A 15,361-nucleotide genomic window follows, 5' to 3' on the forward strand; every position below is an offset into this window, starting at 1 on the left:
TCCTATATTTTCTTCTACAATGAACAGAGACAGGTATACCCATATTTTACGGTACCTTCATTTTTCCGACCATGTAAATGAACCTCGACAAGGTGAACAAAATTTTGATCCTTTGTATACCAATTAAATAACAAATTTGGATTGGAATATGTACCAAAAAGAAATGTAACAATTGACGAGTGCATGGTACCTTTTAAAGGGAGATCATTGGTTAAACAATATATTCCAAGTAAACCCCATAAATGGGGCGTCAAGGTTTGGATGCTGGCTGAATCAGACAACAGCTATATACAATATATAGATGTTTATCCAGGCAGAACCGTTCGTACAGAGGACAGCCTGGGTTCTTCAGTTGTGAAGAACTGTATAGAAGGAGCGAATATTGCTGGTCAGGGTTATCATGTTTACACTGATATTTTTTTTACATCCCCTAACCTTTATTTAGAGTTGTGAGAAAATTATGAAACGGCTGCATGTGGTACAGTTCGTACCAGTAGGGCTGGTCTGCTAAAAGATATTATGTGCAAAAAGCCTGTAGACATATCAGTTCGTGGAGACTTACAATTCAGACAAAAAGGTGCTTTATTAGCTGTGTCATGGAAGGACAAAAAAATGTATCAGTCTTGTCAACTATACATAATGAAAGTATTGGTCAAGTTACACGTGCAATAAATGTTGATGGTCAGTTCGCAAGACAGGAGTTTAACTGCCCCTCTGCTATTGTTGACTAACCTTCAAATATGTGTGGTGTTGATAAAGCTGACCAATACATCCAGTATTATTGCTATCATCAGAAACCTTGAAATGACCCAAAAAAGTATTTTTCAGTTTAATTGAGATGGTTAAATTCAATGCCTACAGATTGTTTACATCAAGTCCAAATCATTCATCCAACTTAACATTTCTTCAGTTTTCTTGTTTGCTGGTAAAAGGGTTGATAAATGGATATTGTGCTGGGGTACGCAGGGGAAGGCCGTTACTTGCTCCAGAGCAGAGATTAGTTCAAAGACATATGCCTACAACTTTGAACAATAAAGGGAGGTGTCACGTCTGCTATATAAGACAAAAAAAATGGCAAGCAAGAAAATATTAGACAAACCAAATATGGATGCTCATTATGTGGCAAACATCTCTGTATGCCACAATGCTTCACTACTTACCATACAGAAAAGAATTATTGTTAGACTGACTTTGCGTTCTTTGTTACCGTTTATTGTTCCAGTTTTATTCATGGATTTGCGTTATAACTTTTAAACTTTTTTAAATTGAACTTAACCGAAAAATTGATTTTCAAAATGTGAGGAAAAGAAACAGAATTACATGTAATAGCCCTTTCCTCCATAATGACGCCTTTTGACGCCACCACCTTTACTCCATAATGACGCCTTTTGACGCCTCTGTGTAGTACCTCAGTTGAAACACTTTGACTACGAAATGTCTGTATCAGACTTAATAAAATTTGTATCCAATATAAAAAGGATATTCATAAGAATATCTGACTTGAATTTCACTGATGAAATATTTGTTTTCGCAATGCATTAATACTTTAAACCTGCTGATTTTTTTTTATAAATAGACGTCGCCATTTTTTCGAAGTTCTTGTTAACAACCAAGTTTCAGAACACTGACATTGTCACGATAACTACATTTATTGTTTGTTGTTAATACCAACTGGTTATAAAATACCTAATAATCAATGTTTACGATACAGTTTGCGTAAAAAATGATTTTCCGTAAGAAAAACTTTATTTTGAAACTCCGAGTGTTCACTGCCGCTTTTCCCGATTTGGAGTCGTACAATATTGCAACAAAAGCATTTTTTTTTAACTTACGTTGAAATATCAGAAATTTAATGAACAACACGGATATATGCAGTCGAGTCCATACAATTATTTTCTGACCCATTGAGTGAACAAATATAGCAACTAGCAAAATGTAAACATGTGTTTGGGGAATCCCATTATACGACTTCCGGCGAGTCATTAAGTGGGCGGGAACATACAAATTTTAATGACCACAAAAAAATCATTCAACGTACAATCTTTCAATGTTTTTGCTTATAGAAAGTGACATTTAAGTTTCAATCATAATTATTTTAAGTTCTTCAATTAAATTAACGAGAAAAGCGAATTCTGCAACAATATTCAGCATCCGTAAGTTGTGATTCTAAGCCCCGCCCACCAATAGAATTTACCGTTTTTACAGTGATGTTTACACAAACAAAAGATGATGAATATTTTTTCCGCGATGTTTATTTCAACAATTATAAAAGCATATGGTTCGGTGAACAACTTTGCTTTTGTCGTAACAATTTGACTAACAAATTTCCGAGCCTTAACTTTGCGGTTCACTTAGTTCCCATTTACAAAATATGTCAGACTAAAAGATACGTGCATTTTTCTCTTCACGATTTTCGCCGTATTTCGGGTTTCAGAGAATCAAAATGCGAGATAGAAGTAAAAATGGTCAACCAACTCGTGATGGCGTCCGTAAAATTTACGAAGGGATGACTTCAACTTCACCATTTGAAACTCTTGGTTTAATAGCTTCCTTGTGAGCAGCAATCCTCTATCAAGGAAATCATGATAGGAAACACAAGCCCGGGAATATCGTATCAATTGGGAGATATATACTCCGTATGCAGGCGCTGCTGGAATGTTGCTACATAGAAATGGAAAGTTCACAATTGGGAAGCTGAAATCATCTCTTTTGTCGTAAAGTTTTGTTTTCAACCGACCCTCATTGTCAATTTCTAGATGTAAGTCAAGATATGAGGCAGACTTAACTGTATCTGTAGTATCCTTTATCTCTAGTTCGATGGGATAGATTCGTTCAACATAGTCACCAAATTTTGTATTATTTAGTGAGAGAACATCATCTATATAGCGGAACGTAGAGTTAAAGGATATTGCTAACTTCTTATCTCTCTTCCTAAAAAGCTCCTGTATGAAGTCAGCCTCATAATAATAAAGAAACAAGTCGGCAAGAAGAGGGGCACAATTGGTTCCCATTGGAATTCCGACAGTCTGTTGAAAAACACGTCCTCCAAACGTAACAAATATGTTGTCAATCAAGAAATCAAGCATCTTGATAATGTCAGTTTCAGAGAATTTTTTGTTTGAATCAGAGTGATTCTTTACAAAGTAAGATTTATCCCTCCCCAAGACAAGATACTTGTATCTACGTTCGCCATTCTTTTTTAATGAAACAAAGTAATACCAACTCTTTCAATTGGCTTTTAGTTTGGAATGGGGAATACTTGTGTAAAGAAAGTGTAGAAAAGTCAAATGTTTTAATACTATTGCAAGATGAGAGAGTCTTAGATTGTATGTACTCTAAAAGATCTTTGGAATTTTTTAGTATCCACATCTGATTCACGCCACCTCTAGAATAGGCAGTTTCACAATAACTTTGGAGCCCGGGTTGATTGCTGATAAAATAGATGTTAATAATTTAGAAAGAGGTTTCGTGGAGCACTTGGAAGACCCAGCAATATACCGTTGTTTGTAAGGACACTTATGTAGTTTAGGTATCCAATACAGTGATGGAAGATCCAGTTCTTCGTCTTTGGTTGAAATTCCAAAGGAACATAGAACAGACCTATGATTATCTAGGATTTCCTCCTTGGTAAGTGTCGTGAGGGTATATGTTGAGTTTCCAAGTGAATTGTCAATACCTAATTCATTTAAACTAGCTTTCAGTAACTGTGTACTCTTAGATCAATACTCACTCACTCACTCACTCACATGTTTTGTCTTTTTTTTTTTTTATATGTACTTCTTTCCAATCTTATGAGTCAAGTCAGCCATTAAAGAGCATTAATTTCCTGTTTGGATGCATGCCTAGCACTCCTATCTACATCGATTCAAGCCATTCAAAGCAGACTTTTACATTTATTCCTCTTTTTGTCTATTTGATTCACTGCCCAAGTTTGTGTTGCTCAGTCTTAAGTTTTCTATATTGTGTTTTGTAAACTGTCGTTTGTCTTTTTTCTTTTTCGTTGTTTACTATTGCGTTGTCAGTTTATTTCGACTTATGCGTTTGAATGTCCCTTTTGCCTCTCTTTGGGGAGTAATGTGCGCTCATAATCATAATTAACACAACCACATTATGTATGTTTCTGTCCAAAGTCAGAAGCCTATTATTCCGTGGTTGTTGTTGGTTGCTGTCTATCATCTTTTTGTTTACCCTTTTAGCATAAATCAGGCCGATGGTTTTCTAGTGTGGATTGCTTCACATTTTGTCATAACATGCATTACAAGATGACCTTTTAATACTTACTGTTGGGGAGGGGGATCATATTTATTTATACATGTAGGAACAAAATAATTCTTTTGGACTTAAATTGTAGAGAAACAATTTTTTTCATCAACAAAAATGCAGGAACATTTAATTATTTTATTAACTCAATGGATTTTTTCCCTCTAATTTTCATTGGAAGTCCGAAGCAATTTTTATTTTCACTTCTGAAACCAGACTTTTCAAGACATTATGGACAACACTCTTATTTAAAAAAATAAACTCATGTGATCCCTTTATTACACACATAAACTACGAATGGTCATTGTCTTATATCCACATCATTTCGACTGTTGAAAAGCTGTCACATTGGCAATCTTACCACATTTCCTTATTCCATTATTGTATACAAAACAGTCTACAGAAAGATCTTTAGAAGACTAGCATTGAGAAGAGGTAAACAAATAAGGATTTATAAGGACCTCCTTAATATGCCTGAAATATTTGCCACTGGACGTGAAACAAACAACCAAGATGTTATGGCTATCTATTGTAGATTTTGAAAGATATGCATATATGTATGATTCATGTTTTACAAATGAATGGAACCTTTCCTTCATCTTTTTTCTTTCAAAACTTCTGTGTATCTAGAAGAAGGAATGATGCAAAGAAAATACCTAACCCTGTCGAAGGGGTTAGCTGAATTCTTTCAAGTTAATGTATTGTTATTTCTGGAGGGGAAGGGGTTTGCCTTTATAGGAAAAAACCTAAATTGAAATAATTTTTTTATTTTTTATAAATTCAAATTGTGATGAATGGCACAGCAGGATATCAACATAGGAAAAAGTTTAATACCCTTCTAGATTTCAGGATTGATGTTACATTTTCGAGGGGACTTTACAAAGAGAAACAGGCATATGCATAATCAGCATGTTAACAATAACAGTGCCAGTGTTCCATTGAGCACAACTAAAACCAGATGCGAAATGGTGTACAAAAATGTAATAAAAAGAAACTATACCACATGCTATTATTTTCATATTGCCTTTTCAAACTGTGATATTTATCACTACTAGTATACAAAAAGGTCTTTGTTAAACAACTTCACAAACATCATATATTTTCTTTTAGAAACAAGATATCTGATAACTAATAATGCATTTTCTAATTTGTTAGCCTAAGCACCTACTTTTTAGTCTGATTCTTGGGCCTTATTTGGATGCTAGGAGCACACATATGTTAAATCTTTTTCAAGAGCAATGTTGTGATAAAAAGTTCCCATTTGTTATCATCCAAAATATCTAACTGTCAACTGTTCATTTTTTTACTTATCATACAGGATTTCAGTTGGTTGCTATGAACAGAAACTGTTGCTAGGGAAAAATAATGTACAATATAATTTTCCATAATATATTCCAATATATGTGTCATCTTGATTAACCTGTAAAAACCTTATTTTTAAATATTTTCACCATTTTTTTTTTTAAATTCAAAATTTAATCACAATTTTCTTTGGTTGCTACGGAACTACTTCTGTTGCTATGAGGAAAAAAATAGACAATTTTTAAAGAAAATAAAGTTTCAATTCAGAATATTTATGTACATTCAATTCTCTCATTGTTTTCTTAGAAACAAATTGAGGTTACAAGATTAAACCCAAAATTTAACCATTTTCATTATATTTGGATAAATTTGTTACCATGGCAACAATATTAAAAATTTATTTTTAATAAATTTTGAAGATCTGACTTACATGTATAACTGACAAAAAATTTCAAATGTCTAACGGGTCTATTAGAGGTACAGTTAATATTTCATTAAAGTAAGCATATTTTCAGCATTTTATTGAAAAAGCCTATGCAAATCAAGTATGTAAAAAAAAAATTTCCATGGAGGAAAGGGATAAGGAATGATCCTTGGCTAAAAGGCACACAATTTATAGGTGAGTCACTGAGTGTTGGTTTTTTTTGTTCTTGTTGTTTGGTTAAATTTTATTGTTGCAAGTTAAAATTATTTAAAGACTTTAGTTATCAAATTCTCTAAGTAAATTGTAAGATATAATGATTATTGGAAAGAATTTGCTTGAATATTTATCTAGTTTCTAAAGTTTTGTTAATTTAATATGGGGAACATGGAATGGCACTGAATTATCAGGAAAGGATAATACATGTTATGTGTTTACACAATATATGAATGTAGAAATTCATTTTGTAATTGAAGGAATCTTCATATAAGTTTCTTCATAAAACTCCAATGAAAATGGTAATTGACATAAATTCGAAATACTCAGTGATTCTAAAACTTGAAAAATACACGAATAGTAAATCCATGAACAAAGCTGTAACATATTGGTAAGAGAGAAAGTTGAGTAACAACCTAACCTTTGACTGACAAAAAAAAAACTACAAATGTACCGTACTTGTATCTATATAATGGTTGATCCTGGTGATTAATCTATTTATAAATGATAATCCTGACCAACTATACTGCTCTGTTATTCTAGAATAGGTAACATTAACTAATTGAACCAAGGCATTATATGGGCTTTGCTGAAAGTTAAACTGAGTTTACAAAGTTTTTTTTTTTTTTATAAATATTGCCATCTAATGATCTATACCTGCGAATATAAAACATAAATTGCATATCTAATTTGTTAAATAATCATTCTTATCAGCGTTTAGAATTAAAAACGTATCTGTGGTTCTGTACTTTAAAAACGAGTAGTCGTTCGTCGATTGACAGAGTTGTCTTTTCATCAATAGAAATGGCGGTCGGAAATGGAAAGTCGTACAGTCAATTTATGATAGAAAAAAAGCTTCGGACTTGCCATAAACGATGTTTAATTGACAAAAAACGATCGTTAAGATGAACAAGAAGACTCGGTCATCACGATTTACCGAAAATTATCCGTTTTAAATACATTTTTAACGTATTCCAAGTACATCTGAATATTTACATTTTGTCAACATTGAACGAACAAGGTAACAAAATCGAACTTTCAAGCATTGTTTTGACATTATTCTTCTTTCTTATTCTAAAAATTTAGGTAAATCTGTGAAAGACCAATCGTTTGTACTTCTATTTCAGTTGTTTTGGCGATCTGTGCCTGCATTCTCGAGTTACAACATGTTTTTCAAGTTACAACTTTTCTCGGAGGCTGCGGAATCGGCGCGTGCAAATTTTCCTCGGCCACAGAAACCCGCGGAAAATATTAAATCAGTAGTGAAAGTGTTAAAAATCGAGAGGCAATGTAACTTTTCCAAAAATCAAGAACATGCAAACGTTTTGTCTTTTTCATGTGTGTGATTCAAACAGGTTTATTACTAATGTATGACTGTATTTGTTAATGTTGTTTAAAGTTAATTTTATCCTTTGTTTTACCGAAAATTTGTTAATTTTATTTAAAATAAATATATTTTTTCAAGTTTTTCTTATGAATCATTAACTTCCAATTTACCTGTATATCAGCTGAAGGGAAAAATATATCTCAGTGTAAGGTCTTGAGATGATTGAGAGCAAAAATTAATCATGGTGTTTCTGACATGGTCTGTAAACCTTCCATATTTCTGTACTTCTGTGTTCTTGGATCCTCTAATATCTCAGTTGGTTTCCTTTTAGCAAGTTTTTCAATTTTCACTGGAGCACCTAAAATATAAAATAAAGGAAAATGAAGAAAAAAAAACAAAAACCCTAGTTAAAGGCCTGGTAGAGACATAGATTTTGAACTTTGACATATGTTTGCATATATGTGTAACTCCTTAGAACAATAACGACGTATGGACTTACAACAGTAAAACTTAATGTACTGTCTTCTTTATGGTAGGGCATATAAATATAAAGAATTGAAACTCTTTTTTTCTATCAGTTCTATGGTTGAAATAAATAGCTTTTACAGGACACTCAGGTAATAGAGGTTACCATTGTAATATGTCTTTGGTTGTTGAAAAGTCTGTAAACCTTCTGTACATGATTTCTGTATTGAAATTTCTCCAGTATTAGAGAAAATATCAGCCATTAACAGCACTGCAGCAACATGCTTGCAGGTGGCATTGGGACCCTTTCCTGCTGGACATTCACACTTTGAATTAACTGGGCTGCCAGATTTGTCAAGTTTGATATGGTAGTTGTAAGATACCTGCAAATAAAAAAATTAAGTGAAGCTTAATTTCATAAATAAATCAGATGGTTTTATTTGAAAAGGTCAACTAAAGCATAAATTATTTTGGCAGAGCATTCACCCAATATAAGTATACAGAAAGAGATACAATAATGGTTAATAGAAAAAGTAACAGAGAATAATCATGAAAATTGGAAAATATCAAGCAGAAATTAATTCTCTCAAATGGAATATTTCACATGTAACAATCTAATACACATTATATAAATGTCGTTATGATAGGAGAAAACTGTTTATTGATGCAAACCTGTTTTTTTCATTGCTGCGCCAACAATAACACTAAGAAAAATGCCATCAACAAGAATAAGTACAGAACAAGCCAGGATTTTTTTCGCTTGCAGCAAATCTCTGCCTTTCTCCAATGCCTTAATGTCGCCATTCACCTGCTTATCGCCTGTAAAAATAACATATATAAATAATATCATAATAATGATTTTAGGCGTTTTCAGGGGACATTTAACAGTGACAATTACAGATTTTTTTTAATATGGGCGCCGCTACATTTTTTGGTTCTGTAAGCAGTTTGATGGAAAAGGGGGGGGGGGGGGGGGGGGGGGGGAGTTAGGGGGATCACGCAGGGTTCTCACTAAGGTGAGTCCATGAGTCCTGGACTCATCAAAATCTGTCTGGACTCACCATTTTCAAAACTGGTGAGTCTAAATATATATCAAGATTGAAATATTTTGTATAGACTGAACACACATATCATCATCTTATAGCAAAAATTTAAAATTAATTTGAATTTAATTTTATTTCATTGCTCTGTTAGGGCTTGGATAGTAAAATAATAAATTACATTACAATAAAATATCTTCTTCTTTCTGTTGGACTCACCATGGCTAATAAAGACGAGTCCCTGAACTCGCCTTCAGAAATCCTTAGTGAGAACCCTGATATTTCACATACCAATTTTTGCATAAAATCCATGAATTTTTTTAAAATTTCACAGATATGGGCCCCCTCTCAATCCACCTCTGTTAAATTCAGGCTAAGCCAAATCGATCATCTGGTTTCAGATTAAATTATGTGAGAAAAAATGAATGAGGGGGCCTTTGTTTTGCTTTTTTATGGCAGCAAAATAACAAAGGACCTTGTTATCCAAATCTCAAACAGATATATTAATAGTTTTTTCATGCAAAGCATTTTAGCAATTACTGATTCATGACTACTTGTTTAGGAACTTCACTTTAGAATACTTCCCCACCTATAACATGGAGATACAAACCTGCTAATCTAAATAAAAAATAACCATCAATTTGCTCTCTGGTTACTTTGGAAAATACCAATCTATGATCTGCTGTAAGCTGCTTATATCCATGTTTTGTTCATTCTACATTTGTAGCTTCTGGAATTTCTATGATGGAGGGTTTAAAACTATGATTTCTGTCATATGCAACCAGTCTATAAGCATAATTATTGTGTGTGAATTCAAAAATAAAACAATTTATTTCTTATGTAATAATTAGGACAGTTGAAAGCATTTATTTATTTGGTTAAAATTTTGTTGTGAAGAGTTAATATTTTCTTATATTGATACAGTATAAAGACAAAGATTATTTTTTGCATGTTATTGTTTTGTTCATAAGCTTCACAGGCACTTGTTTCCATCACTGGGAAGGTCTTCTATCCATGTATAGTAGAAGGACATGGAAAGTAGACCTTCCCATTGATAGAAACAAGTGCGTTCAAAAATGTAAATTGTTTATATCAAGAGAAAAGAAAAACAATTGACAAAATATCATAACCAAATATACAAAATTATACTTTAGACATTTCCACTTCTTTTGGTGCCAAGTTCATCAAAATATAACAATGAATGCCTACAAAACATTTTTTATATGAAATGTATACAACATAAAAAGTTTGACTATTACTTTTGACGTTTTGTCCACGCACTCACTGTACAAGCAGACTTTAAAGTCGTGAGTAGCCTATAAAAATGTGTGCAATGTATGCATTTGACATGATTTAGTTCACCATATACCTATCAATCAGATCTGCCTTTCTTCCTGTGATTACTGCACCCTTAATGCTCAGTTCAGCCTTCAATTTCGGGAATGTCCACAGGCTGTATTTTGCCGCCGCCATAGTTTACATTGGTTACAAGCGTCTCGTTGAAAATAAAACGCACGCTTAACCACCGTTAACGTCTAGACGAATCCGGCCTTTAAAATTACGTGATTGTTAACCATTATTAGGATAGCTAGCACAGCTAGTAGTCCTTGCGTAATTTCTCTGGGTATTTTATTATGAAAGTAAACTTTTTGAGTAGAGAAAATGGGACTTCTACTTTTCAGATCTTTTCAGGTTAGTATACATATTTATAAACAAAGTATTGTATATTTAACCTTTAAGTTGATAATTGGATATTTATATCTCAAATGAAAGTTGTTGGGACAAATCTTGTTCATCAATGGATTGTTAAATTTGACAACAATTTAATTGTCATTTGAATAAATTCAATTTGTAAGAAAACATCTCTATAAATTAATTTCTTGTTTGACTTGATAAGCTTGTTTTTGCTCTTATTAATGTGGCTTACTTAGTTAAGAGATAATTAAATAAGCAAGGTTTTTAACTTATAAATATAATTAACTGACCTTCATTTCCTTTTTTCATATGTTTTCTCCTCCAGAAATTTTCTTAACAAGACATTTTCTCTTGCTATTTTTTGTGCTTTTGTCCATCCATAAGCTATCATTAAGTTGTCAGATTTAATTGTTTCCAGTAGGAATGAAATTGTCTAAGATGTAGTTTCAAACGCAATAAGATGATCTTTGTTTCACTTTTCCAATGTGTGAACTCTCACTATGCACATGACCCTGACACATATTTTGTTAACGTTATATGACGTATGTTGAAAAAAGAAAACAATGTCACCGTCAATTTGTGCAGTTCGAAAGCAAGTGCTTAGAAACGTCCGTTGTCGTCAAGCTCTATCAGCAACAATAACAGGGGGAATTAATTAGGTGGCGCTACAGTCGTCGGTGACGTTAAAAAGTCCGCAAAATCAATCGGCTAAAAAATCGACGTTTAAACAATTTTTTTCAACTTGTCATGCTTTTATCATAATTGATTTTTAAAGTTTGTAGGTTTCGTGAGCAATATAGTTTCAATACGACATTGAAACATTGCCCAAAATAACTTTTATTTGCTATTTCTTTATACTGTCCGTTCTAAAAATTATCAGTCATCTTTTTTGTTCGCCAAAAACATCGAATTTAAATAACTTGACGTTTGCGTATCCAAATACGAAAAAAAACGGTAAAAATCTTAAATGAAACCGGGTAACCTGTTTCAAATTTCTACACAATTATGAAGCCATCATTTTTTACTCTAATACAACAATTTAAGTGACCACAAGTCATGTCAATTTGTAGCTGGTTTTGGCTGCATTTCTAGTTTGAAACAGTGAATGTTCATCCTCTTTTCATTGTACCTGTCTCCAAAGTACTCTAAATACTGACTTTATTAGAGATATGAATGTAATTGTGATTAAAAGTTGTTGTTTTTCCCAATTCCATACGAAACCTCCATTTCAAAGTATCTAAAACCCTTCTTGATCCCCTACACAAATTGACGGTGACATTGTTTTCTTTTTTCAACATACGTCATATAACGTTAACAAAATATGTGTCAGGGTCATGTGCATAGTGAAAATTTACACATTGAAAAGGTAAAACAAAGATCATCGTTTGAAACTGTACGTCTAAGAATATTTTATTCATACTAGAAGCAAATCTGACAAATTCATGATAGCCTATCGATGGACAAAAACACAAAAAATAGCAATAGAAAATACCTTGTAATGAAAATTTCTGGAGGAAAAAACATGAAAAAGGAAATGAAGGTCAGTTTATTATACTTAGGTTAAAAGTTGAAAACCTTGCATTTTTGGTTATCCCTTTACTAAATAAGCCACAGTAATAAGTGAAAGAAATAGCTTATAAAGTCAAACAAGAAATTTAATCCATAGTGATGTGTTCTTACAAAATTGAATTTATTCAAGTGGCAAACTAATCTTGTCAAATTTACATTGATAGTTAAGTAAAAGGCACAAGAATTGCCCCACCAACTTTCATCTGTGATATAGATATCCAAGTATTTTAAGGTAAAATGTACAATACTTTGTTTATGAATATGTATACCAGCTGATACAGAAATCTGAAGAGTAAAAGCCCCATTTTTTTTTAAAGTTTACTTTCATAATCTATAAAATACCCTGAGAAATTGGCAAGGGCTACTAGCTGTGGTAGCTAATCTAATAATTGAGTTTTACAATAATAATGATTTTAAAGTCAAAATTTTGTCACTTATTATTTTAAGTATTATTTTTTACAGAATTTCTGTCAATATTTTTGGTAAACTTATCCTTTTTCTTTATGATATTTTCTAGGCAGTACTGTACTGTTCAACTAAGAAACATAGGCTTGAGTTAAAAGGCTTTTTTACTTTGAAGAAACTAAATTGTGACTCTTGGTCCCACTTTATTAAAATATAAAATATAAATGATCAGTTACTGTACTATTTTTTTTTTCAGAAAGATTATTTGAATTGTACATGTTGTATACAGTATGTTTTATTGCATTAAACATTGTTAGAAGTATTTAAAAAAAAAAACCATTAGGAGTTATCCCATATCCCATTATAAAAATTACAAAGTAAATTTCATCAGCCAGAGTTAATTTATATCAATTCAGCTAGGTTTCTAGATCTAATTTTTTCCAATTTTTTTTCTTCTAATTTTTACCTGTAATCTTTCTCTGAAAAGTATGGAAGTATCTCTTCTTAATATTATAATAACATAGTTGTTAATCGACTTTCTTTTATTTTCTTCTTGATTTTTGTAAAATAAACTCCGTTTTATTCATTTTGGTGGGTTTTTATTTTTGACTGGTGATATCAAAGGGAGATAACCACTTGCACAAATCGGCAAAAAAACCACCGCTTCGTGTTGAACATAACTTGACGTTTGCGTATCCAAAACTGTATTGCCTAGATATTCATATCGAGTGTTTGCTTTAATGAGATGCTTTATTAAATTTAAATTCAGCCCATCATTTTTAGTTTCCTCGAAAATATTTAGATTTTCGATCAGGAGCCTTGACAATTTTCACACAAACTACAAGTTTGAAGATAAAATAAAGAATAAAGGACTTTGAGTTGATGTGTAAGTTTTGACGAGTTAAAACTATGTATATTCAAGATTATTTTGAACAATAAGTTTTTACCATGACAGTTGTATTTTAGTGAGTTACAGTGAGGTTTGTCTCATCCGTAGTTTTACTGAATTTTCACGGTCACGTGACTCTATTGTTGCTGATAGACTTGGGGTCAAACCGTGACCTGCTTTCCAACTGTGTGTAAGGGACCAAGAAGGGTTTTAATTACTTTGAAATGGAGGTATCGTATGGCATTGTGAAAAATAACAACTTTCAATCACAATTTCAGTCATATCATAAAATCAGTATTTAAGAATACTTTTGAAAGAAGTTGAACTTCACTGTTTTGAACTAGAAAAGCAGCCAAAACCAGGTACAAATTGACATGACTGGTGGTCACTAAAATTGATGTATTACAGTATAGACGTCAGTAAAAAATGATGGCTTCAAAATTGTGTAGAAATTTGAAATAGGTCACCCGGTTTCATTTAAGATTATTACCGTTCTGTTCCTTATTTGGATACGCAAACGTCAAGTTATTAAAATTCGATGTTTTCGGCTGATAATTTTCAGAACGGACAGGATAAAGAAATAGCAAGTAAAAGCTATTTTGGATAATGTTTGTATGTCGTATTGAAACTATCTTGGTTGCAAAACCTACAAATGTTAAAAATCAATTATAATAAAGGCATGACAAGTTGAAAAAAATAGTTAAAACGTCAATTTTATTGCCGATTGATTTGGCGGACTTTTTGACGTCACGGACGACTGTAGCGCCACCTAATTAAATCCCCCTGCTATTGTTGTTGATAAATCTTGACGACAACGGACGTTTCCAAGGACTTGCTTTCCAACTCTATATTTTTTTTCTACGCATTCACAGTTTGTTTTGATGTAACGTCATCGACAACGTCTTGACAACACCTATAGTTGTATGACGTCAGAGGAGTGAAATTATCGAATTTATTTCACATGCGAAATTATCGGTTTTATTTCACTGGGAAATCACGGTAATTCATTGCAAACAATGTAATAATTGGGTATAATTTGTACTTATTTCCTGGAACAAGAATCCTAAATAACTAGATTGATGATTTTTTCTATGCAATTTTTGCAATTTGTATTATGCTATTTGCTGGTTATGTTTTGTCGTTGGATATGAATAAAGCGCATGTGACTGAACTGTCAGATAAAGACTTTCTGTATGAAATAATGAGACATGGTCAGTTTTAAGATAATCATTTGCATGGCGGGTGATACGCTTCCCATTTCGACTCACCGTTGTCGCTATTTTGGATAATGAATTTTTAGGTGTTATCTTGACTTGTCTCTTCCCAATGATTTAAATAGAGAATATTATATGGCTTTTTCAATATCACATCCGTATCAACTCGAGACATCAATATAATCCCAAAAGCTCTGCTCGAGGGATTATATTGGTTGAGGGTTGATACGGTGTGTGATATTGAAAAAGCCATATCATATACACTTTTAATCATATAGCTCAAGTAGATGTTTTTCACGTGGCATGACGTAATAGATTAAGGGTTTGATAAAGCCTTTGCAACCGTGACTGATATCGATGACGTGACGTCATATTGATTATGGGTGTTATAAAGGCTTTGCAACCGTGACTGATATGATATCATCACAGATGGCTGATACAGCACGATTGCCATTGGTCGTATTACACATACAATTTACATGTATTAACTACTAAGTATATAATAAGAGATTTTAACATCGGTAAACTACTATCGACGTAATTTATGATGTGCTCTGA

This window comes from Mytilus californianus, unplaced genomic scaffold (genome assembly GCF_021869535.1).
Source record: "Mytilus californianus isolate M0D057914Y unplaced genomic scaffold, xbMytCali1.0.p SCAF_8, whole genome shotgun sequence".
In the NCBI taxonomy this organism is placed as follows: domain Eukaryota; kingdom Metazoa; phylum Mollusca; class Bivalvia; order Mytilida; family Mytilidae; genus Mytilus; species Mytilus californianus.